We start from the raw sequence: 25,757 nt of genomic DNA on the forward strand, positions 1-25,757 counted from the left end.
TGTAAACGAGATAGGGTTTATAAAGCATTAAGCAGTGTGCTTGTTGCATTGTAAGTGCTCGGTAATAAACGTGAACTTTTATTATTAGCTGGAGTGACAGCTCTGTAAGGTTGCCATGAAAATTCTAACAGGTTTTAGATTCCTTTAATCATAATTTTAGAGCCGTTCTTCAACACCTCCACTGTAACTCCACTACTCTCTTTAAAGCTGAATGGCAATAGCAAATGCAGCCTGTAAGGGTTAATAACCATGAATTGCTGCCTCCTTCTAGCATGTCAAAGCTAAGAGTATGCCAATTCCAACTCTAGAAATTGAAATAAAAGATTACTAAAACGTAGCCCATAAGGTTACCACAGCAACCGCTAGATGTCATCTCTAGAATGTTCCTCTGCTTCACATCCTATTTGCTTAGGAGCCATAAAGTATATACATTCACCCATCTACTAAATAATTGGCTCACATACAGTTTTAAAGAGTCATCATAACCATTCATAGATCAACATAACAAGATATGCAACAGCAGCACATATTTTAAACTGCACACTGTAAAGGGACAAGACTTCCTGAATATTTAATTTCTTCTTTCTTTTATTTATCTGTTGCTATAGACTCTTTCTTAAAAATTAGTGAATCACAGTTAAGTTTGCTTTATTTGGGGAAAAGATTATTTTATTTTGACAGGTATTCCTCTCTTATAACCATATAGTTCATGCCTAGTGTGAAAACACAGAAAACGTCACATTAAAAAAAAAATCTGCAGCGTCTGGCCCAGTGGCCAAGTGGTTAAGTTCGCGCGCTCCACTGCAGGCGGCCCAGTGTTTCATTGGTTTGAATCCTGGGCGGGGACATGGCACTGCTCATCAAACCACGCTGAGGCAGCGTCCCACATGCCACAACTAGAAGGACCTACAACAAAGAATATACAACTATGTACCTGGGGGCTTTGGGGAGAAAAAGGAAAAAAATAAAATCCTTAAAAAAAAAATCTGCAATTCTACTATTCAAACATAATAGCCGTCAACATTTATATATATAATATATAATGTATATTATATTCTCTCTATATATATGCACACATATATATGTATATATATAACAAAAATTGTATTTGCAAATATTATCTATATCCTGCTTTTGAATGTGGCCTGTTCTTTTCCTCTTCTCCCTTTATTAAGAAAACTTTTTCATGCTAATAAAGAGTCTTGTATGATGTCATTTTAACAGTTGCTTGATGTTATACCCTATGCATATACCATAATTTAACCATCCCTTTGCTCTTAAACATTGTGTTTGTTAAGATTACGTTTGGCTATTTGCGATAGGAAAATTGAAATCCACGCTTTAAACCAGATTGGAATTTATTTTCTTTCATGCCAAATAAGTCTCATGGCTCACATGGTGATTCCCACAGTGCCAGGACCAGACTCCTGTCTTGCTATTCCTTCATCCTTGGAGTGTTGCCCCATATTCCAAACTGTGTGCTTCAAATCCAACTGTTACAGCCACAGTCCAGTAAGCCAGAAGGTAAAAGGTCAAAGAAAAGTGTACTCGTTTAAGGAGACTTCTTAGAAATCGTATACACTTCCAATGGCCACAAAGTAGCTGTACGGGAGAGCAGAAGTATGTAACGCTTTACTGGGTGGCTATGTGCCCGTCTACAAACCAAGGCTCTTATTGCTAAGGAAGAAGAGACGTGACAATGGGAGAAAAACAGTAGTCTCTGACACAGACATTTGGCTTGTTTGCAATATTCTGCTATTGTTAATACTGCTGTGATGAACAACCTTGCACATATATCCACACACATCTCTGATAATTTCCTTGGGATAAATTCCCAGAAGAGTAATTGCTCAGTCCAAGGATATGGCAGATTTTAAGAGTTTTGATACCTATTGCCAAATTGCTCTCTAGAAATATAGTACCAATTTCTACTCTCATCAGCAATGCAGGTTGGGGAGAGAAAATGCTATTATAAAATTCAATATAATTTGACTGTTCAAAGATTCCATCCCTCCTGTAGGGAAGATAAAGATCCCCACATCTCTGGAAAGCTGGCGATTGAGAAGATTTCAGGAAAAACTCAGTGCCAACTGAAAATGCCTTTTTCTACCTAATAACATCAAAGGAAATGCAATTTAAGGCCTAGTGATGGGAAGGACATTGTTAGCTTTGGTTATTGAAAATATTTTAAAGGGATGCATGAGAAGACAAACAGCATAGTAGAGTGGAAGAAGCATTGGATTTAGTGCCAAAATATGTGAATCTGAATCCCAGCTTCCACATTACTATGATTCTAGGCAAGCTATTTAACCTCTCTGAGACTCATTTTCTCTAATATAAAAATGAGACAATTAATGTCTTTCTCTCTTGCTTTTGTAAAGTTTGAGTTTGTTAATGCGAAAAGGTTTAATTATAGTTGTCTTTGAATTGAAACTTGCACTCTCCTTAAATTTTATGATGTTGCAATTAACTATTTTATATCCTCCATAACTGGATGGAGGTGAGTAATAAATTATTTGTCTTCAATAAAAAGGACCATTCAACAAGACAGTCCTCAAGCCTTTTTGCTGTTGTTGCTATTGTTGTTGTGGTGTTATTTTTATCATTAAAGGATTTTAGTTTTTTAAAATTTCTGTTAAAGCATTATTTACATACAATAAAATGCATTCATTTTAAGTGTACCGCTCAATGAGTTTTCACAGGTGTATACACCATGAAATCACCACCTCAATGAAGTTGTAGAATATTTCCATCAGCCCTAGAAAGTTCCCTCAGTGCCACTTTGCAGTCAGTTCCACTTCAGGCAACATCTCATCTGAATTGTATCTCTATATATTAGTTTTACCTGTTTTCAAATTTAACGTAAATAGAATCTTACAATACATAGTCTTTTGCGTCTGTCTTCTTTCACTTAGCGTAATATTTTTGAGATACATCCGTGTTGTTCCACGTATTTCTCTTTTGTTTGTTTTATTGCTGAGTATTATTCTATTGTATGAATGTACTACCCTTGTTTATCATTCACCTGGGTGAACATTCAAAAATTGAACATTCAATTTCTTGCTCTTACGAGTAAAGCCACTTTGAACATTAATACGCAAGTCCTTTAGTGGACATGTTTTTTTGTTTTGAAGGAATGAGGGATAAGTACCTACATATGCAATCGCTAAAGCGTATAGCAAGTGAATGTTTAATTTTATAAGAAACTGACAAACCATTTTCCATAATGGTTGTGTCATTTGGCATTCCACCAGCAGTGTATGAGACTTCCAGTTGCTCCACATCCTCACCTGCATTTCACACTCATAGTCTTTTTAAATATTTACTTTCAGGTATATGTGAAGTAGGATCTCACTGTGGTTTTAATTTGCATTTCCCTGATGAATAATGATATTGAGCATCTTTTCATATCCTTATGGTCGTTTCTATATTTTTTGGTGCAGTGTTTGTTCAAGTCGTTCTCCTGTTTTAAGGGATTGCCTTCCTTATTATTAAAGTTTATATGTTCTTTGTATATTTTATTTTGTGGAGTGTTAAGTCTTTTTCCCATTTTTAATGGGTTGTTTGCATTCTTATTGTTGAGTTGTAAGAGTTATTTCGTATATTCTGATTACAAGTTCTCTGTCAGATATACGTTTCATGATTATTTTTCCCAGCCTATAGATTACTTTTTCATTTTCTGAGTGGTATAATTTAAAGAAGTTTTTTATTTTGATGAAATTCAAATTATCATCTTTAAACTTGACACTTAGTGCTTTTTGTCCCCTATCTAGGAAAATTTTGCCTATTGTAAGATTACACAGATTTTTTTCCACCTTATCTTCTAGAAGTTTTATAGTTTTAGCTTTGACATTTAGATCTGTGATTTATTTTGAATTAATTTCTCTCTATGATATAGACTGGAGGCCAACGTTTGCTTCTCCTCATATGGTATCCAGTTGGTCCAGTATCATTTGTCGAAAAAACTATCCTTTCCCCCATTGAATTATTTTGTTGCTTTTGTCAAGATGAATTGATCATAGACATGTGGATCTTCTGAATTCTCTATTTTGTTCCATTGATTATATGTCTACCCTCCTGACAATTCCATATTACTTTGATTACTGTAGCATTTATAAAAGGTCATGAAATAAGGTAGTATAAGTCATCCAACTTTGTTTTTCTTTTTCAAAATTGTTTTGGCTGTTCTAGTTCTTTTTCATTTCTGTATAAATGTTAGAATCAGCTTCTCAATTTCTACAAAAATTACTTCTGTGATTTTGGTTGGGATTGCATTGTATCTATGTTTCAATTTGGGGGAAATGAACATCTTAGCAATTTTGAGTCTGCCAATCCATAAATATGGTATATCTCTTTATTTTGAATGTTAAAAATTTCTCTCAGGAATCTTTATTGTTTTCATTATATAAGTCTGTTATGTCTCTTTAAACTTTTATTTTAAAATATTTTATATTTTTTGATACTGTCCTAAATGATTTCTGTGTGTGTGTGTGTGAGGAAGATTGGCCCTGAGCTAACATCTGTGCCAATCCTCCTCTATTTTTTTGCATATAGAATGCTGCCACAGCATGGCTTGATGAGTGATGTGTAAGTCTGTGCCCAGGATTCGAACCCCAAGACCCCGGGCTACCAAAGCACAGCACGCAAACTTAACCACTCCACCACCAGACTGGCCCCTCCTAAATGATTTTTTAATATTTATCTTGTAGTTGTTTGTAGCTAACATATAGAAATACAGTTGATTTTCTTACTTGGATGTATCCTGAAACATTACTAAATTCATTCATTAATTCTAGTTGTTTCTTGTTTATTTGTTTTTTATAGACTCCTTAGGTTTTTATATCATGTAATTTGTAAATAGAGACAGTCTTGCGTCTTCCTTCTCAATCTTTATGCCTTTTATTCCTTTATCTTGCTTTATTTCACTGGCTAGGTCCTCCCATACAATATTGAATAGAAGAGATGAGAGCAGACATCCTTGCCATATTGTCAGTCTTAGAGAACAGCATTTAGTGTTTCACAGGTACCTATGATATTTGTTATAAATATGTTTAATATGCTGTTTATCGATTTTGGAAACTTCCCTTCCTTTCCTAATTTGCTGAGAGATTTTATCATATGTGGGCATTGAATTTTGTCAAATGTTTTTTTTATATCTATTCATGTTATCATATGCCTTTTCTCCTTTATTTTGTTGGGGTGGTGAATTACGTATATTAGTTTTCGAATCTTGAACCAGTCTTATATTCCTAGGATCAACCCCACATGGTCATGATGTAATACCTTTTTCTAGCTATTGCTGGATTTGATTTGCTAAATTTTTTTGCATCTGTGTTAATGAGGGATATTAGTTTATAATTTTCTCTTCTTGTGATGTCTTTAACAGGCAAATTAATTACTGACTAGTAAATTTGAACTTGTAAGCCTGGGTTTTAGGCCGTGGAAAGCCCCACTTGTTTCTCATTCCCCCTAATTTAGTGGGCTCAACTTCCAAACTTGTCTCCCCAGTGGATCTTGCCAAAGCTTAGATTTGTAAGCCCTAATAGAGTGGGTCTAGAGTAGGCCTGACTATAAGGCATGGTCCTTTCTTCTAAAGTATGACCTTTCTGGTGTCTCAGATGAATGCCTGGGGTGTTAACAAGAATGCTCTCCTCAGGCTGGGTCAGAACTCCAACATCTTCCAGCAATGTGCAACCTCTGGTATCTCTGTTCTACTCTCAGCCCTGAAATAGTAAGCCTTGGCCCTGCCCCTATGCATCCCAGTCCTCAGATTCATGGGAACTCCTAGATAGACTTCTCTCTCCCTGTCTCTCCATCCAGCACAGCCCCGCTCTTCCCCAGTGCCCCGATATGCAGCTTCCACCCACTTGAGTAGCCCAAACTCTCATCTCTACCTCTTCAAGTCAACTGGACCACCATGCTCTGCATGGACTCCAGCTTCCCATGCCACAGTTGGAACCTTGGACAGAGACTTGGATGAGCATGAGGAGAGAGGTTCCCCTCTCTTGGGAATTGTGCTATTTGTCATTCAATACCTGCAAATAGTTGCCTCAAATGTTTTTCCAGCTTTTGAGTCATTTATGACAAAAAGAAGAAGTCCTAAGGGCTTTGTTTTATATAAACTCTTTGACTTGTGGCTGCCAGAGGGAGGATATCAGAAACTTTAGGATAATAAAAAGGTAGATTTTTTATTGTCTCAAAGTAGTGCTGAAAGCAAGATGGTTGCAGGTTGTAAATGAACATTTGGAAGCTATCATTGCTTCTCAGTCATTTTTAAACTTTATCTTCTCACCTCTTTACCAAGAACTTTTTTCATTCTCGTAATATTGTATAAAACCTCTTGCTGGCAGCCACCTACTGAATCAATGAGAAAAAGGCCAGGTCAAATGATCCTTGCTACATTCCAAAAGGGAAATTTGTGACTAAGGGAAGCGCAAGAGGGAAAATCTACCCATATGCTTCAGTAAGAGGAATTAGGAAAAATCAGCTGTTTTTCCTGAAACCAAGTGTGCTTGATCAGAAAGACAGGTAAGAAGGAACTTCTTGTCCTACCTAGGAAGCAAGGATCTGTATATAGGGATTAGACACAAATCCTTGATCCCAGCTTCAAGGAAGAAAATGGTAGAGACCTCAACTCTCTTCCCTCCTACCAATACCCCATGAAACTTTCCTCCCCTTCCCCCAACTTGAAGATCCTTTTCCTGTTGTATCAAGTATCTTTTGCTACATATCAATCCAATATTTAATGGCTTAAATATCTATCATTTTATTTGCTCTGATTCTGTGGGTCAGCAATTTGGGCTGAGCTCAGCTGGGAGGTTCCTTTTCTAGTCTGACCTGGGGTCACTCATGTTTCTATAGTTATCCATCAGCTGCAATGGGGCTAGTTAGTCTAAGCATCATTCACACGTCTGATGAATGTTGCTGGCTGTCAGCTGGGCCGTCTGTTGCCAGCAGGTCAGGAGACTTCTTCACATAGTGGCTGTATTCCGAAAGCAGCAAGAGATGGGGCCCTGATGAGAAAGTATTTGTCATGCTTCTGCTTGGGTCACATTTGTTAATGCCCTGTTCCCAAAGCAAGTCACACAGCCAAGGCCAGAGTCAATGTGGAAGAGAAATAATAGAGGGTGTAGATAGAGGGAAATATGATTCAGCAGCGCCATTACTGTAACATTCAACCACATTTATTGAGTTATCCAGTTGTGTACCTAAACCCTTGTGCGTTTGTGTCATCTTCTTGCAGCAATTCTTCAATATCACAATGAGCTGCTCCTAACGGAGGATGCAACAACCTATAAAATCAAGAATAAGGACGGGTCATTCCTAAGGTCTTTTCTGCTTTGGTGATTTGACACAAATAGCCAGGGCTGCATTCGCGTAAGTGTCGTTGACATTTAGCTAGCGTGCACAGGTGCTGTGCTACTGGTTGTTTACATCAAGCCTTCATTTTGGTTAGTGAGCACTTACGCTGAAGGGCTGGTAAATATTTAGAATATCAACCCTGCCCATATATGTCAGTTACTTGCAACACACTAATCCAAATCTGATAAGTACCCTAGGCATAATTCATGGACTCATGGGCTCCTTAACATTTGTCCAAACCCTTCAGGTTACACTTGAAGAAACTGAGGCCCAGCGAGATCAAGTGACTTGCTTGAATTAGGTCACACCACAAGTGGATGTGGACAGGAGAACTAAGCTTGGAATCCAGGTCTTCTCATTGTTATACTACTGTGCTCTTTAATTAGCAGTATCCCAACTGATTTTCATGTGATTTAGTCCTGCCTTTATGGACTTCAGTCTCTTAAACTGTTGCCTTAGTTTATATATTTAAGATCTGTAGTCCAGTCACAGATTTGAAATGTAAACTTTCCTAAATGGTAAAGAGAAGACAGGAGATATTTGGAATTTCCTGGTTTTTACTCTCTGTAGAGTTTAATAGGAACACATTTCATTACTGCAATTCCATCTTATGGTTTAGCAGCGGGTGGGAATAAGAAAGGATTGTTATTAGAAGTATAGATGCAAAAACCTGTTTCTGAATTCTCACTCACCCAGTATTTCAGCAAAAGCATCCCTAAGCCCTGATTCCACCAGTCAATCCCGACACCAAAGAATTTCTGCACCTCCGTTATTGTTTTAACAGGCAGCCATTCTCAGAAATGTTCTTTCTGATTTAGTTACCTATTAATATATGTCCCAGAACCACTTCTCTTTCAGCACTTTAGGATCTGGGATGTTTTTCTCCCAAAAGCAATCATCTAAAGCAGGTGTGAACTGTCCTCTGGAAGAAGAATCAAATTGTGCTCCGTTATAGGCTAAAGGGCACGACACTGAAAATAGAACTATCTTTTGCATCTTATAAAATCTAAGCGAGTCTTTCAGAACAAACAAAGGAGCGCAGAACAGAAAAAGGTCAAAAACCTGGGGCCATTTGGGGCTACTAGACTTCCAGAACCTTATGATTTCCTGTGGTCTAACCTAACCACAAATTTTACAGTTTGAGAACTCGACACAACTACAAATCACTAATAAGACTGTACACGGAGACGTTGAAAATCCAAATTCATCTTTCCCAAGTGAAGGGTGCGCTAACAGGAGGAAATATAAACAGCTCATGGAGAGAGATACATAAGAAAGGTACTAACACACCAATTCAAACTCTTGTCAGATGTCTCTTTAGAGTTCCTGTCAGCAGGAAGCCAATTACTTGGGAAAGAATGAAGTTTGTTTTACGAGCACAATATTACAAATGCAGCCCCTTCATCCTGACATCAAGGCAGAATTTTGCATTTCCAATAGAAACCAGCAGTGTTTTGCAGCTGATGGGCTGGTGGTTTGCCTTCGAGGTTAAAGCTATGGGAGGGTGATGGGAGGAATCAACAAGCTCCTTAACTCCCTAAATTTAGCTCTGGTGATTAATCTATGACACTTAATTTGTGATAATCTGGTAGGGAAGATTAAGGCCTCTAAGCACAGTAACCTAATGCCCCAGCATAACTTTTGGCCTCATGGGCTTCTAAACATCTCTAATGTGACAATCCTTTAATGCTTTTGGCATTGGAAGCCTATGATCTTCATCAGAGGGATAGAAAGAGAAACCTAGAGCATTGTCTTCCATTTCATAATATACGGACATTATTATTATTATTTAATAATGTAACATTCCCTAAGAAGAAACAACCTTTTGAAAGTTTGCACATCAAAAATGTTTTCACTAAAAGACCATCTTTGCCCTTATTCTGAACACAAAAACATCTAATTTGTCTCATTTTGTTTACATATCCCTTTCCTTCATATTAGAGCAAACAGATAGCAGGAATCTTAATTACTTCGCACAGTATGCTTGGTTAAATAATGGTGTGAAGTGTTTTGCTGTGCTCCTAAACATCTGCCAGATTTTTTCCAGGGAAGAGTAGCATTTTACATAAATGAGAAAAGGAAAGGACTCAGGCCATTCGACAGATCTTTTGGATGATAAAAATATCACTTTTACACCTGGGCACAGTGTCAATGTTTCTGATATTGTTATCATTGTTGTTTCAGAAAGCCATGCTGAGTTGACCATTTGACCTATAAGATTAATACACCAAACTACAAAACTAACACTTAAAAAGACTTACTATGGTATTTCCATGTCACAGATACAAAATTCCTTGGAATTTTGACAGAAGGAGAATGAAAAACAAAGAATCTATTCAGTTTCCTTGGGCTAGATCCTTGACTGCTGCAATTACAATTTTAGTACAAGGATATTAGTTCTTCTTCTAAAGCCCAAATAACTTCTAATTTCCATTTTGATTCTTTCCTTGACCCATGGTTTATTTAGAAGCATACGGCTTAATTTCCTTATATTTGGGGATTTTCCACTTATATTTTCATGGTTGATTTTTAGCTTAATTCTGTTGTGGTCAGAGAACATACTCTGTGTGAATTTAATATTTGGGAATTTGCTGAGACATTTTAGGTTGTATTGCCGTTGTTCAATGCAGTGTTCTATGCACGTCTGTTGAGTCAAGTGTGTTAAACATGTTCAAGTCTTCTATATCCTACTAATTATCTTCTTCCGCTTGTTCTATGAGTCACTGAAAGAGGTATATTAGAATTACCTAAAACTATTGTGGATTTACCTTTTTCTTGTTTTGCTTCTATCAGTTTTAACTTTAGAAATGTTGAAACTTTGTTGTTATACCCATGAAATTTGTCAGTGTTACCTTCTGGCAGATTAGCCATTCTATCACCGTGGAATATCCCTCCAGTAATTCTTCTTGCCTTATTGTCTACTTGGCCTGTTATTAGTTTAGCAAAACAGCTTTCTTTGTTCAATGTTAATGAGGAATAGCTTTGTGATTTTTTACTGTCAACTTTTGTCTTTTAACTGGAGTATTTAGTCTTTCATATAACATACTTACAGACATATAAGGTTTAAATCTATCGTCTGCCTTTACATTTTTTCTTTTTCTCATATGTTCCGTGTTCCTTTTGCTCTCATGTCTTGCCTTATTTTGTTTTAATTAAATATTTTTATTATTCCATTTTCCTTCTTATTATCTTGTTTATTATACTTTTACTATCCTTTTAAGGGCTATCCTAGAATAAAGCATGCATGCTTGACTTTTACCACAGCATAATGCAAGGATCTTAGAACAATATAACTTTATTTATTCTCTCTCCAACCTTTTGTTCTGTATTCGTCATATGTCTATCCCATAGATAGTTAAACCTCACAAAACAATATTATTATTATTATTCTATACTTTCACTATTCATCTAGAGCTACCCATTTTTTACCCTTTACATTGCTTTCACTCTGTCTTATATCTCTTTGCTTCTGTCTGGAATCATCTTTCAGAAGAACTCACTCTAGTATTTACTATAATGTAGGTCAGCTAGTGATAAAATCATCTCAGTTTTTTTGTTGAAAATTATTTATTTTGATTTATTTTTTTGAAAGACATTTTTACTGGGATAGAATTCTAGGATAACTTATTTTTTCAAACTTTTGAGTAAGTAATTGAAAGCAATTTTCAAAACTTTGAAGAAATAATTTCATTGTCTGATAGCTTCCATTGTTTCTTTGGAAAAGTTATATGACAATTTTATTTTGGCTTCTGTCTGCTTTTAAGACTCTCTCTTTTTCTTTGATGTGCAGCAGTTTTACTATGACATGCCTAAGTATGGTATTTTTCATATTTATCCTACCAGGGATTTGTAGTACTCCCTGACTCTTGGTATCTTTCATTATTTTGGGAGAATTCTTGGCCATCATCCCTTCAAATGTGGCTTCTGTTCCAATCTCTCTCTGCTTTCATTGAAGGGTTCTAAATGTACCCCTGAATGGAAAATATGTTCAAAATATATTTGATCTATTTACTAGGTCCCATATTTCTCTTATGTTGAAATTTTCTTCTGGCTTATCTTTCACTTCATTAATTCTCTCTTAAGCAGTTTTTAAATCTGCTATTAAACATATCTATTGAATCATTAATTTCAGTTGTTATTTTTCACTTCTAGACTTTCCATTTATTTTTAAAAGTTATTATCTGCTTAAATTCTCCAAATCATCTTTTATTTTCATCATGTTTATTAAATTTATGTCAGCTAACTTCCATATCTGGACCTCCTCCAAGTCGTTTTGATTGTGCTTTTTATCCTGGTTTTCAGAAGCATATGCTTATCTCCTGGCATTGCCTAGTAATTTTTTATTGAATTCCAGATATCATATATGAAAATTTGAAGAAATAGTTTGAGACTCTGGATAATGCCAACTTCTTCAAGACAGCATTTACTTTTGCTTCTGACAGAATAGAGAAAAGGCGTCTTAATATGATCAGAGAATAAGCTGATTTAAATCTAGGCTCTGCTTTGTGGGGCTAGTCTATTTCTGGTCCATCCTGACTCCTAGGGCATGGGCCATCTAGGAGTCTAGTTAAACCTCTGAAGAGTTTGCAAAGGTCTCCCTCCTTGAGCTGGTTCTGAATTCCAGTTTTTGTCCCCTAGCCTGTGAGACCATCAGAAGCTCAATTTGGCTTCTTGATCTTTCAGCCATCAATTTCTGCTCAATTTCTCGGCCTCTTTGCTGCTTCTTTGGAATTGGCAATGCTTTGAAGGGAAAAGCTGCTCTGAAAATCAAATTTACCTCTCTGCACTTTTCTCTCCAAGATCTTGGCCCCTCGAGTTATAGTTGCTTTAGTAGCTCTCCAATGCTTCAAATAGACTTTTTATAGAATACATTTTGTCTAGATTTTTTTAGTCCACTAACACAAGGAATAGATATCCCCTCAAAATACTTCTAACATTTTTAACATCCAATCCCTGCGGCAGGAGAAATTTGACCATTTCTATAAAATACTAGGTGTCTTAGGTTTAGCTAAGGGGAGATTCATAGCTTCCAGGCAAGGTGGCTCCTTTTTGGCCAAAGGCAAGTCTCAGCAGCACACAGCAGCTGTAAGCTATTAGCAGCCATCACTCACAGCACCTGGCAGATTGATACCTTAGGTACAAAAGAGATCAAGGAGGGCATCAGTAGCATTGAGTGCAATAGATATCCCGATAATTTCAGTAATGCAGATTTTTTTACTTTTCCAGTTCTTATCTAAGTCTTCCTTATTCCCCTGCCTGCCCCATTGCTAACATTTTTTTTTGGCCCCCAAAAATTAGGGTGGGGGGGGCTGAGAATGGGATCATGGGAAAAGAACCCACCCCAAAACACATACACACACACACACACACACACACACACACACACACGGTACCAACACCATTCCTAGACCACTCACCTCACTGCCGCCCCAGTGGCATACCTCACTCAGCCTCTTTACTGAGGACACATTGCCCTAACAAGCAGACCTCTTAGGCAAAGTCCTTTCAAGATTCCTCTGAACTTGCTACTTCACCAAATGTCCAATTAACTCATGAGAAAGCTTGCACCTCTGTCTTTTCCAAAATCTAGATGTATACGACACTCCTCCTGTAGCATTCTTCCACTGATCTAGTGTTCAGAGGCATCTCCACATAGCCTCTTACCTTTAGGATTTTCCAAAGTAGAGTCAGGGTCAAATCTGTGGCTCCAGACTCCAGAGGACACAGGCTTTCCTCTCCCTAGACCTCTCTCTGCTCTCGGCTCTGTTCTCATGGTGACACAGGGATGGATGGGTTTCTACAGCTCAGCCAATAGTCATCCAGGATGAGAAGTCAGAGTCTCCTTCTGGCAAACACCACACTTTCTCTTAAGTCCCTCTTACATGCATGGAGTCGAAGGAGGCAATCGTCACCCTTAACCCATGAGGAGGGGAAGTAAAACAAAATTCTGATTCATTTTAAAAGTACAGAAAACCTAGCTACAATAACTAAAATGATATTTGGTAGGTGAAGGACTAAGGGGCACTGTCTAACTCTTTTTCAATTAGTCCTTATTTTAAAAGTGTTTCTGGCTTAAACACAATGGGCAGAGTATTGGTCTACTTGTTCTTTATGCTTCCACCAGAATTCATAAAGCCTCAGGAATTTTGTACTTGTAGCTAACACAATTTGCCACAGGATGCTATGAATTATTAATTACTTGATTCTAAAACATTATTTTTAAAACCTAAATGTTTAAGTTAATAGAATTTTTTTTTCTCTTGGTAGGAAGACTTTCAAGTTTAGAAAGAATGCATAGAATATAGGCCATTACTACACAGACAACATCTCCTTCCTGCTGAGTGACATAGAATCAGCATTAAGGTCTGACTTTAAAAAATAATTTCATGTTAGCAGATCACATTGAACAGAGCTTTCTTTCCCCTACACTTTCATGGACCATGAAATCAGAATATTTCAAGCCACAATCACTATGTCTGAATTTTGGGAAGCTAAGTATGTATATTCTTTGAAGATCCCTGATTTCTCCTCTTAATTGATTCCTAAGCATTTACTGAGTGTTTGACTCTGGGCTTGGTGCTGAATTACAAAACCAGGTAAGAAATGGTCGCTTTCCTCAAGGAGCTTACAGACTAATGAGGGAACCAGAAAAATGATGGAGATATGTACAGGATGCTGTGGGGGCCCAAAAAGAGCAATCAGCCTGTCTTGAGTGGTCAAGAGAGGCTTCTAGAAGCAAGCGCTCTTTGAGTTGTCTTAGAGGACAAGTAAAAATTAGCCAAATGATTCTCAGTTTTCTATCCTGGGTGACTGAGTGAATATTGGTGACATCAGTGAAGATGGAAAAATGTGCAAGCATGATTTAGCATGAAAGATCATGAATTTAATATTGTTGTTGGTGGGCTTGTGTTATTGGCCCAAGGAAGCAAAGATAGGCAAGAAACATTTTTTTAATATAAAAATAAAACTCAGGGGAGATTTAGGTTAGAAATACTGGTTTTAGAGTTGTCAGCATTTAGTTGGTATTGAAATACTGAGAGTGAATATAATCACGAAAGGAGAATATATAGTAGTTTTACATTGTCTGGTTCATAGATCTTTTTTAGAATCTGATGAAAAGAATGGACTCTCTTCTGAGAAAAATGTACACAGAGAAAGTTTTGCATACACATACAGTGAGTACATATATTACCTGAATCTCATCCATGATTAAAAAAACACAATGTGTAACAACAAGAGAAGTGAATTGATGATCGAAACTTCCTGAGCCACAATCAAAAATATTGATGTTCAAGACAGCATGCAAGATAAAGCCATTCAGACAAAGGATACTTGAAAAAATTGGGTTTCTGAAACTAAATGCTTTGATTTTTATAACTATTTAACTATATACTACCTGCCTTTGGTACCAGTACAGTCTATAAAACACATTGCGACAAAAATCCAAAACCAGAGGCCATTTTGAAATATACATGTGAAATGGAGTTGGATCTATTCATATCACAGCTCCAGAGAATATATCAAGCTAGAAGTAATGAGTTCCAGTTTGTAAGGGTTTTAACAGCTCAAGAGAAATTGGCTTTTCTAAAGCTTTCACCTTCTCTTGGTTGCCAGAGCACTGTGCTTATGTTTCTACTATAAAACTCATTTCATTCCTTCTTGTTCATATGTCAACCTTCCCCCTTCAAAATTTTAGAGTCTTTATAGAAAAGGGCCAATTCTTATTTTCCCACAATGTGATCCTCCTTCCCTCCCTCTAGCCCCTGCCACACACACACTTAATACAAAACTCTGCACATGCATTTGATAAATATTTGTGGAACTAACCAGAATTGTCAACCCAATCACAGAATCTTCTTACACTAGCAAAGCAGAAATCAGAAATGTGGAACATAATGGAAACCAGAGGCTCCAATTGCCTTTTTCCAAGTAAGGTCTGATGCCTCTCATTTCTGCAGCAATTGACCAGAAGAAGCATCACAGTAAATAATATTAATCAGCCCAGCGCCTCCACATCACATTTGTCATGCTTGTATTACACTGCATGACATGGAATTAGAGAAAATGGAGGAAAAACGATGTAAGTTCCCAGAGGCAAAGGAATAGAGAGAATTGTCTTCTCATACATATAAAAATTATCTCCTAGACAAAAGGAGACTACCATTTTGCCAAGCAAAGGACAAAACAGGTGTTAGTACGGGAATAGATAATCTCAGGGGTCATGAACTGAATCCTTTGCTCAACAGAAATCAAGAATACAGGTGCAGGAATTAAATCACAATTTAGCCCTGTTTGCTGTGCAACATTGTAACTAAGATTGGCAGAAACTGACATCTTTAAACATTTCGTAGGAGCCTGAAGGGAAGCCACTTTCTGACCTTTGCAGATTTACAGTCTCACCTAGTATGAAATGGAGCAGAATGTCACTGAGGCTTCCAGAAGAATATTTGCTCTAGCCCCTGGTTGATGTCTTCATTACCTTACTCCAATAAATCTTCACTTTCTATTTACAAACGGAGCACTTTTGGCATCAATTCCTATACACAAAAGGTCTAAGTTTGTTTCAAAATCAGACAAGGTGCTTTTTTGCTTTTTAATTTGTTTCTGCTTTTTTGGTTTTGTTAGGTTTTATCGGTTTGTCCATCTTCAACTCTCTAAAGGGCACTTGAGCCCCAATGCCTCACAATTCAAAAACACAAAATAAAATAAAAAAATTAGATGGAGACCCATTTCAAGTTAGCCTTGACTTCACGTGAGCCTCTTGAAATAATACATAGCCTAAAATAAGCCCTGGCTGGAACCATGGGTTGTCCAAACTATTTGTCTTTTCTATGGGAATGTAAGGTTTGCTCCTTTCCCGGGGTTATTGCATACATATTTGTATTCTCCATAGCTCTGGAGAATACAAAGTATTGTTTGGGTCTCTAACAAAAAGAGAAAATTCCAAACCAAGAAATCAGTTTGTCCTAGACAAGGAAGGCAGAGTAGTAAACACAGCACAGAATAGAATTTCTCTTTGTGAGGCTGAGTGTCTTGTATTTTTATTCTGAGTGAAGTGCTTGATTCAGAAGACTTTGGAAGAAAAATCAGGTACAGGAGAAAAATGGAAAGACTAGGATAGGAGAAAAATGATAAATGGGTCTTGAGTTGTGACTACTTACTCTGAGGATGGAGATTCAACAGTTGGGTTTATTTTTATAAATTCAGACGTTTTCCTGGTATGTTCTCCCAGTCTCAACTATCCTCTGCCACATGACAAATTCAGACCTATTATTCAAGCCTCAACTCATACATCCTTTCTTCTGTAAAGCTCCCTGAACACCACGAAAAGAATTCCTTTCTCCTCCTTTGTGCTCCCATCCCACTTAATCAGTCCTGTTTTAGAGAAAGTCTCCCCTTGCCTCTGAGAGCACCTTGATGGTCCTGGATTATGCATCATTTTCTTCCCAGGACTTGTCATTTAGGTGATGCAAAAATTTGCTTAATAAATATATGTTGAATAAATCTAAGTGACTAACATAAAAAAGAAATCAATCCCCCAGATGCTTACATTAGCCAGTCAACTAACAGAGCTCCACTCACCATATGTCATGAAGACCCAGTGTGATCAGGAAAGCACATCAGAACACAACGCTTAGAACTCAAGTTTGGATGTGACAACCTCTGAGAGTACTTACAATAGAGACAATGTGGAGAAGAATTCTTACAAGAAAAAGAAAGGAAAAATAATTATCCATCATTTTTGGTTCATTTTCCAAAGGCATTTTAGCAATGGGCACATTTTTTCCATCAGAAAAAAAAAAGAAAATATTTACCCTGAAATGTCCCCATGTGCTGTATAATTATATCCTGGGCAGAAATGTTATATACCCATATCAATTTTACCGATCACATGGGTAAGGGACTGAGGAATCTCCTCCCACTCAGAAATTGCTCAGTGCTGTTTATGAGCAGTCACTTGATGCTTTACTTAAAAGGACCAACTGAAAATCAATGCTGCGTGAACCACTGCACAGATTACTGTTGACACTGTCCAAATGTTGCCTCATAGTACGAGAGGAACTTAAAGCTTATTGAAAGGCCTGTTTCTTTTCAATAAGCCCCTTTTCAGAAGTATATTTAGGTATATGCCAACTTAGTAGAAGTATATTTACTTACTGCTGTATAACTTGAATATCTTTCTCCAGAAGAGTCTGTCAGTCCTCTGCAGCGTAGGAAGAGGCCTACATAATAAATACATACATTCATACACACAGACACACACTTTCACGTATCCTCACACATATGCACATTCACACTCAAGTGTGCAAACACATTCATGCTCATACTCACTCTCTCTCCCTAACACACGCACACACACCCCCCCAAGTAACCAGGAGTAGTAGCTCAGTGAATAGATTATTTCTAGAACAGCTATTACATGATACTCACATGATGAAAAGGGGGTACTTTTCCTCATGTGAAAGTAAGTTTCAACTCAGTTCCCAGCTGGATTTTATAATAGCTATCGGTAACAACCCCAGTCCCATCAATTAAAGTCTTGTTTAGTATTAGCACATACTACCACACACATCCAAATTTCTGATAAATGTTAAGGCTAGTTGGCAGGCCTTGACACTATGAGAAATAACCTTGATATTTTTAAAATCTCAGAAAAGCAAACTGGAATCACAAAATTAAGACTATTAAAAACAACATTTCTTAGGCCCTGAAGTATCTTGGTGTTGCTTCTCTCGGTCCAGTTAAGGAGTAAACTCTGGCTGTTTTTCCCACAAGGTTCACCTTAGCTAGATTCAAAACTCCACAAGGACAGGCGCTGTGTGTCCTCCTTCCCACTGAATAGCCACAGTTAGCACCGTGGTGAAGGAATGAACGACCGCATGGGTGTGCCAAAACTCGCTACTTCACACTAACTTCAGCTAATACGTGGACGTTTGCCATGACATATTACGGCCCTCTCCTCTAGAGAAACAAAGCGGAAATTAGAAGCATGCCCAAGGAAATCCAGCCTCTCCCAGGTGTTTCCAGAGCTCAGATACGAGTTTCTCAGCATCTTTTTTTCTCCAGGTGCTTGGCTTCATTGTGGAAGCTTCCTTCACTTAGAGAAGAGACTGAAATCCTGCACATATGTTTCACATAAATTATCTTTGTTCCTTTCCATCGTGACACTAGAGAGCAATGACTCAGTCTGTACCTACGAACAAAGGGGGAAAGCCTGAGCAATTGTCCAAAGACACTAATCAGAGCAGCAGAAAATATGTATTATTCATGGCCTTCCTTTTCCTTTATTTGAAGTGTTTTGACCAGAAAATCAGATAATTATTCAGATTTACAACTCATTCGTCTTATGTAAGCATCATTTCACTTATACTAAAGATAAGAGAGTTAACTTAAAGGTTTTTGTTCAAGCATTTGTACTAAATAAATGAAGTCTTAAGGTAGATTCCCAACAAAAGTTTGAATAAGTATTGCACAATTGTGTTACATGGAGGTCCCACACTGTACATTTATATGATACTTTTAACCATATTGAGACTGAGAGAGAGAGTAGAGAAACTTTGATGGGATTCAAATTAAGAATAAGTTCAGATTGATTTGTAAAACTGGCTACATACACTCTGCATCTATTTTGTATATATACACTCATATATTTTCTTTTACACAGATGAAAGATATATACAAATCTATCTACACAGTTATCTCAACCCAATCATGCTTCCTGCATTTTTAGTAATTGTAGCATCTGCAAAACTACAATAAAAATTAAAAGAAAAAAACCCAACAACAAATGGGTCTTTGAAAACTGGGCCAAAGATGAGCCCTTTTAGCTTAAACTAAGCCACAGTGTTCAATTTGTCTCTGCCCCAGATGAAACGGTATCCATTTGGAATGCTACATGAAGACGTTTTGCTTTTGTGGAGATAATTGGCTCTAAACACTCATAGTAATTAGCAGCATCAGGTAGCTCAGGCAGCATTTGGTCGCCCATTGCCTGTTTATTTGTGAGCAAATGGGAGGGTGTAGGGGTGACAGGAACAGATGCAGAAGAGAGACAAGTACTTCATTGGCGCCTTGCATGGATGCCTCATGCTGTCCTTCTCCCTCCGGCACCATCATCAGTGCCTCTGGCTTCTGAGCCAGGTCTGAAGAGCCCATGGGCAAGTGCAGATGCCACCAGCTGTTCTGGCTGCCCTTCCCCATAGCCTGCTTCTTGCCCTCGACTCATCTGGCATGAAGAGGGAATTTCTGTGATGATACCTTCAATCTTTGCACACTTTGGTTTCACAGTTGAGGGTTTTTTTTTTGCAACAATAACAAGCCAGTAGGGCTGTAGTTAGGGGTTAATTGGGCATAAAGGCAAAATGTGAAAAGACCCAGCTGTTCCTCTCAGGGAGGATTCTAGAGAGTAGTTATAACTGATTGCTACCTTTCAACAACAGCTCTCTAGTCTGGTGGGAGTACCAAGAACCAAGGTGTGATTGAAGTCATGGGGAAGGAATGCCAAGGGGAGATGCCTATAAAAAAATGGATGGGGGTGGGGTGGCACAAACAGGGACAAGAACAGAAAAGATAACAACTACAAACAGCCATAATGGAAATCTTTGGATAAAAATAGAGTAGCTAATGTTTACTGAACAATTAGTATCTGCCAGGCACTACAGTAAGTAATCTGCATAGACACAACACTGTGAGCTTGGTATAGTATTACACCCATTTACAAATGAGAAAACATGGACTTAAAATAAAGGTTTTAAAAGTGGTTGAATGCCACTCAGTCTATAAGTTCAGACCCAAGAAGTTCCTTCCTCAGGTTCTCCTGGGAGTCCAGGAGACTGGAGTTCTGCTTCTGGACCAGCTTTTGTGAAGCAGAGTAACTTTCAGCATGTCACTGAACTTCACTATCTATCTCCATGGACAAGAGTAGCAATTGCAATTATAGTTGACAATCTCCTGCATCAAAGTCATCTGACAAGCTTATTTAAAATGTAGACTTCCAGATCTCTTCTTAAATCTGAAAAATCAGACTCTCTACGGGAAGGTGCCCAAAATTGCATCATTAATAATTCCCCTGCAGATTTTTAGGTTCAGTGAAGTTTCAAGACTGCTGGAACAGCCGATCTCTAAGGTGTCTTCTAAATAGAAAATTGTGTGGCTCTGGTGGCTGATATGGCACCCACAGAAATTGTGGCATTGTTTATACTTAAATGTTTCTTATTTAAAGGAAAACTCAAAATAGTTTTATTCAGTATAAATTATTTTATTTTTTAAATGACTTTCTTTTATTTCCAAAATTCAAGTCCATCTTCAAAGGGCCAAGATTGCTTCCCAAACACTGAGGAAATGAAAACTCTCAGGTTTAGGGCTATTCTAGAAATGTCCTAAACCATGGCAGCATTTTTGGAATCAAATCTCTATTGGAATGATTTTAAAGAAGTCAATACTCTTTTGAATGTATAAACTTTTTTTTTAAATAAAGCTTGTTTACTTTATAATCACACCCCCTAAGCAGTAAACTGTATTAGGCTGAACCATATGAAAATTGCCTGTCACTTGCAAAACCAGTAATTTTACATGGTTTGAACTAGAGTGAGTGAGTGAGTGTGTGTGTGTGTGTGTGTGTGTGGGCTGGGTTTAGTTCCTCTGACTAGAATATTTAAATGCCAACTTGCCTGGTGCTCATAATGCAGTGCTGCCCTCTGAGTGCCCTCTCAATAGAAGTTAGGTGATGATATTGATGATGAAATTTCCCATTCAACTTCCCAGACTTTGTCCTAAATCCTTAGATCTTAATAAAAAGGTGAATGTTCACAATTATAGTAGACCAATCAGTGATCAAGCTAAAAATCTAATAACTTCCTTCTTCCATCCATTCCCAGACGTAATCTAACACACAAATATCTGCATCTCACCGGGAAGAGCCGCAGCACTTTCCCTGGTTCCTCTGCACACGTGAGTTTACTGTGTCTTTTGAAAGGCAGCTTCGAAGTCCAACAGATTTTGTCAGCTGTGAAATTTTCCCACTATTCAGGCCATTTCCCTCAAACTAAGTATTCAGTCATTGTCACTAAAAACGTATCAATAGGAGAAAGAAATCTAAAAGTTAAACATTAGGCAAAATGACATGGATTTGCATGGATTGAATGCTTGGAGAAGAAATAAAAGCAACTGCGCTCACTTGGCCACATGAAATATTTCTGCCTTTCCCCGCTCTGCGTCTTCCTCCTCTGTGCCCACCTCTGAGTGCCAGTGGGATTGTTTGGCGGCAGTGAGCTCTAACTAAAGCTTCTAGAAGCTCTCATTCAGCAGTGAAATTGTTGTCTTCCTCTGATCCTCAGATTATGGAGATGAGGGGATGAATGTACAGCACTAAGATTCCCTACCGAGATAGCTTTTCACTCTTTTCAGCAAGAAAAAGATCAAAAGGAAACTGGCTAATTAGCATACCAAAGGAGACAAAAACCCCTAGAGCTTTATCGTTGTTGCAATCCAATAATACACACCCAAGTACAAAAAAGATTATTTGATAATGACACACAGAATTGAAAGCCTTTGAAATAGCAGCTTCTAGAAAAAAATATTTTTGGAAGGGAAAATATCCATAATTATACAGAATAATGCTTACACGTTGGGGAGCAGCTCTTCGTTCCTGTGAGAGCTGCTTACAGGACTGCTTTGCCTAAGAACAGTGGTGTGGATTGCCTTTATCTGAAAAACTCAAAAAGCCTACAAAAGCTTTCAAATCCCTTCCCAAGTAAACATTCAGGTCTTTCATATTCCCAAAAATTAAACACAGAATTCCTGTCTAAAAAATGTGTTCCCTTTTCCCAGACCAGTGCCCAGCCAAAGGCTTGAACTCAAAAACCAAAGAAATTTGCAACTCTTTGAGACTCTTTATTCTTCTCCATGGCCTTTTCTGTTTTAGAAACTCTGGTAGTCTCTGCAAATATGGACTTTTTTCAAGGGAGGAGAACAAAGCGATTGTTTAATTATAAGCAAGTTACTCTGGGACACAAGCACAGGAATCCACCTGGCCTATAGAGAGAGACACCCTTGAAAGAAAATCAGACACTTACTCCTTGGGTCAATATTAATATTGGGCTTTTTAGACATCGAGGGGACAACAACCATCAGAACGGATTTTTCGGTAGCCACAGTGGATTTAACTAAGTTGTGAGAGCCTCTGCCTCTGCCTTTAAGGCTTGGGTAGACGATATTGGTCAACATGGGCGTGTGGTCAAGCCTGGCTTCCCCATGAGAAGCTGACCCACATCCAAGTCAACTCCAGGACCTCACTAGAACAGGAGATGATGGGACTCTGAATTTGGGGGGCAGGTGCTAATAGAGAATTTATTCATGAAAGAACAGATGTTGTCGAGCCTGATTCCCATTTAAAGTGCCTATTGGCCACAGGGAAGATATTTCACCTGGAAATCACCCAGGTAGTTATAGTAGACTTGCTGGTGACCACTGGCTCTAAGCCATTTGAATTAAAAAGCCCAGAGGTCCCAGTTATTAATACTTTATCCTGTTTTTAAGCAAAGAATCATTGTTATTGAGTCAAATGGTAATGCCTCTCTTTACAAATCTGAGTTTAAATGAATAATACCTCTCCTATTTTCTAGATTTTTTTTAAAACAATAAATGGATGAGAAATATGCCTTTGGCTGCCCATCAAGTAACCTCCCTCTCCCTCTGAGACCTCGATCTGGTTCCTCTCAGATTTGACAAGATCACTTAAGGATCTTATTTGATTAATTTCATACAAGATTTGTTCTTTTGTTCCTTTTTATAAATCATCCATTTGCAATGAAACAAGCCCCAAATCAAAATTTTACTTGGAAAATGTGTTTAGAGGAGTAAAATAAATGCCATTTACTCACCACTCCAAAGTATTAATTAGACTTAGCTGTTTGCCAGCTAAGTACCAGAGGAGCCCATGGTGATTAGCTGCACTAATTGGAATTTCAAGTGGCACTGATAACCACGCAAAGATAATAGGACTATACCTTCCCTCCCTGAAAAAAGAAGTAACTTTGTCATAACTCTGAGGATGATGGTTTTAAGCTATTTCACACCTAACTACCCCCAGAGAAAGGGAACATTTTTAGATTCTGTTTTCATTCCTACAAAAAAAGAGAGAAATAAAATTCTTCCAGGTGGCAACAAGAGTACAAAGGAACGTCCCTCTCTGTCTCTGGATCTCAACTTGCTCTCAAAGAAACACAGAAAAGCATTTTTACTTGACCACCAAAAGCAACTCAAGCTGAGTCCGAAAGACACCTAGGCCTGGCCATCCCCGCAGGAACGTATCTTTGTTTTGGTTCACAGAAACTCTCCCAGAAATTTGTAAGCACTTCCATTCCCTGGCTGGCCAGAACTATAAATATAACTTATATTTGGGAAGACTGAGCAGATGTTTTTATCTGCATTTATACATTATGAAACTATCATCTAAAGAGGTTAAGCAAGTCTTTCCCATTATTTTCTTCACTTGGGAACATCCGTTGTTTATAGAAATGCAGCAGTTTCCGACCTGACAGTTCCCACAGGCATCGAGAGGCAGAGCAATATGCCAACAGTTTCTGTCCTCTCTCTCCTTGCTGGGAGCCAGACTCTGGATCACCTGCCTGGGCCCAACTTCCTTTGTTGGGTTCAGATACCTCTATTTACTCCTCATAGATAAAAATCTCAATGTGGGTAAGGAGCTAAACACCTGAGAATGGGTTACATTCACTGTCTTATCATCCCTTCTGACATCCAGGCCAGCTGTGGCAGACTATGGCATAACCAATCATAAAAGAAAGTTGCACTGGGCTAAAAAGAAGGTGGAGCTGGAAATCTTCTTTCTCAGATGTTAAATATTCAGAAGATATAAATTAACGTAGATTTATTTCAAGTAAAATGAAAAGCAAATGCTAGTCACAAAGTTACTCGCATTTACAGTCAAAGTTCTAGTGGCCATGAGGTAGAGATTTTACCACTCAACTGATCAGGTTCCCTCAGCAACCTGAGGGATCATAAAGGGCTTTCCAAAGTAAAGATACGAAGCCACGTCTATATTGCAAACCTCTCTGGTTGGAAAAGAAAAATGGGATAAATTTAATTGCACGGCCACTGGTTCTATCCACACTTGAAAGCACACCATATCCAGCACACACCTGGCTCACACGGAGACTCTCAGGAGGTACAGAAGCCATGTGAAGTTGCCATAGCAACTTAAGGAAGCCTGAAAGGTCAGTTTACCTTACATGTCTCCATCACAAGCCCAAGCGTAATTTTAGGCAGTCTTTTCATTGAGGCATCACAGCTCTAGAAAATCCCTATCTGAATGCTTCTATATTACTAGGAAAAGCAGTAACTACCAATATCATGTTATGGAAATGAATTTGGAGAATCTGAGTCAAAAGTAAGGCCCTGCAAGAACCAAAGAAGGTAGAGATATGTGTATTAGTGTAAAGAAAGGCAGGAACACTATGGATGGATCCTGAGGCCCTTTCTGGGGAAATCAAGCTGAGGACAAAGCCTTTCTAAAAAAGAAACAAAAATGTATCAACAGCGGACCCCAGGGACAGAATTTCCAAAGGTGGGGAGGAGTCTACCAACAACTGAAGAGAGATGAATCAAAGACAAACTTCTTTCACTTTGAAATTCTCACTTGGGTTATCAAATAACCACAATGGGTTTTCTGGTTCGTTTGATTTTTAGGATAACTGAGGAATAAGTTCCTCACTAGAGTATAAGCTTCATACAAGCAAACAAATTGTTTTACTTATTTCTGTATTCGATGCCAAATACTATGTGCTTGGCTCATAGGAAATACTCAGTAATTTATGAATGAAGAAACAAATAAAGAAAGAGAGAGAGAGAGAGGAAGGGAGGAAGGGAGGGAGGAAGGAAGGGAGGGAGGAAGGAGAGGAAGGAAGGAAGGGAAGGGAAGAAGAAAACTATTGATTGTAAATTTTTCGAAGTCTAAGAGAACTGAACCTTTGGCAGTTGAGAAATTTTAATAACTGCAATTACAGCTATTCAGTGCTGCAACTGTTGATTCAAAAGATATAGGGGATCAAATTAATGTGCATTTATTGCCCTAAGGAAATAACTTGGAAGAAATTTTTGTTTGTTCTTCTGCATTAGCAGAGAATGGAAAGGCAGTGAAGCAATAGCTATTGGAAGCTGGAGAAAAGGCAACTTGAGGTATATGCTGGCAAAAAAATTAGTAAAACAGTCACTTAAGGTACCTGAAAATTAGAATTGGTACCCAGAAAATTAGAATTGGTACTGCTACAACAACAACCTAAAACATGTAGGATTTGAAATTGTACGGTGGGCAGAGAAACCCTGTAAACTTCAAGAAGGCACTTAGTGACAGTGGGGAAATTGTTTTTGGAACCTGG

At 37.9% G+C, this 25,757-nt stretch overlaps 1 pseudogene; it reads right to left on the reverse strand.

Annotated features, from left to right (window-relative positions):
• The window catches only part of LOC124241395 (protocadherin-8-like), a 104,714-nt pseudogene that overhangs the window by 38,819 nt on the left and 40,138 nt on the right, over window positions 1-25,757 (reverse strand).

The sequence above is a fragment of the Equus quagga genome, chromosome 6, assembly GCF_021613505.1.
Source record: "Equus quagga isolate Etosha38 chromosome 6, UCLA_HA_Equagga_1.0, whole genome shotgun sequence".
Lineage (NCBI taxonomy): Eukaryota > Metazoa > Chordata > Mammalia > Perissodactyla > Equidae > Equus > Equus quagga.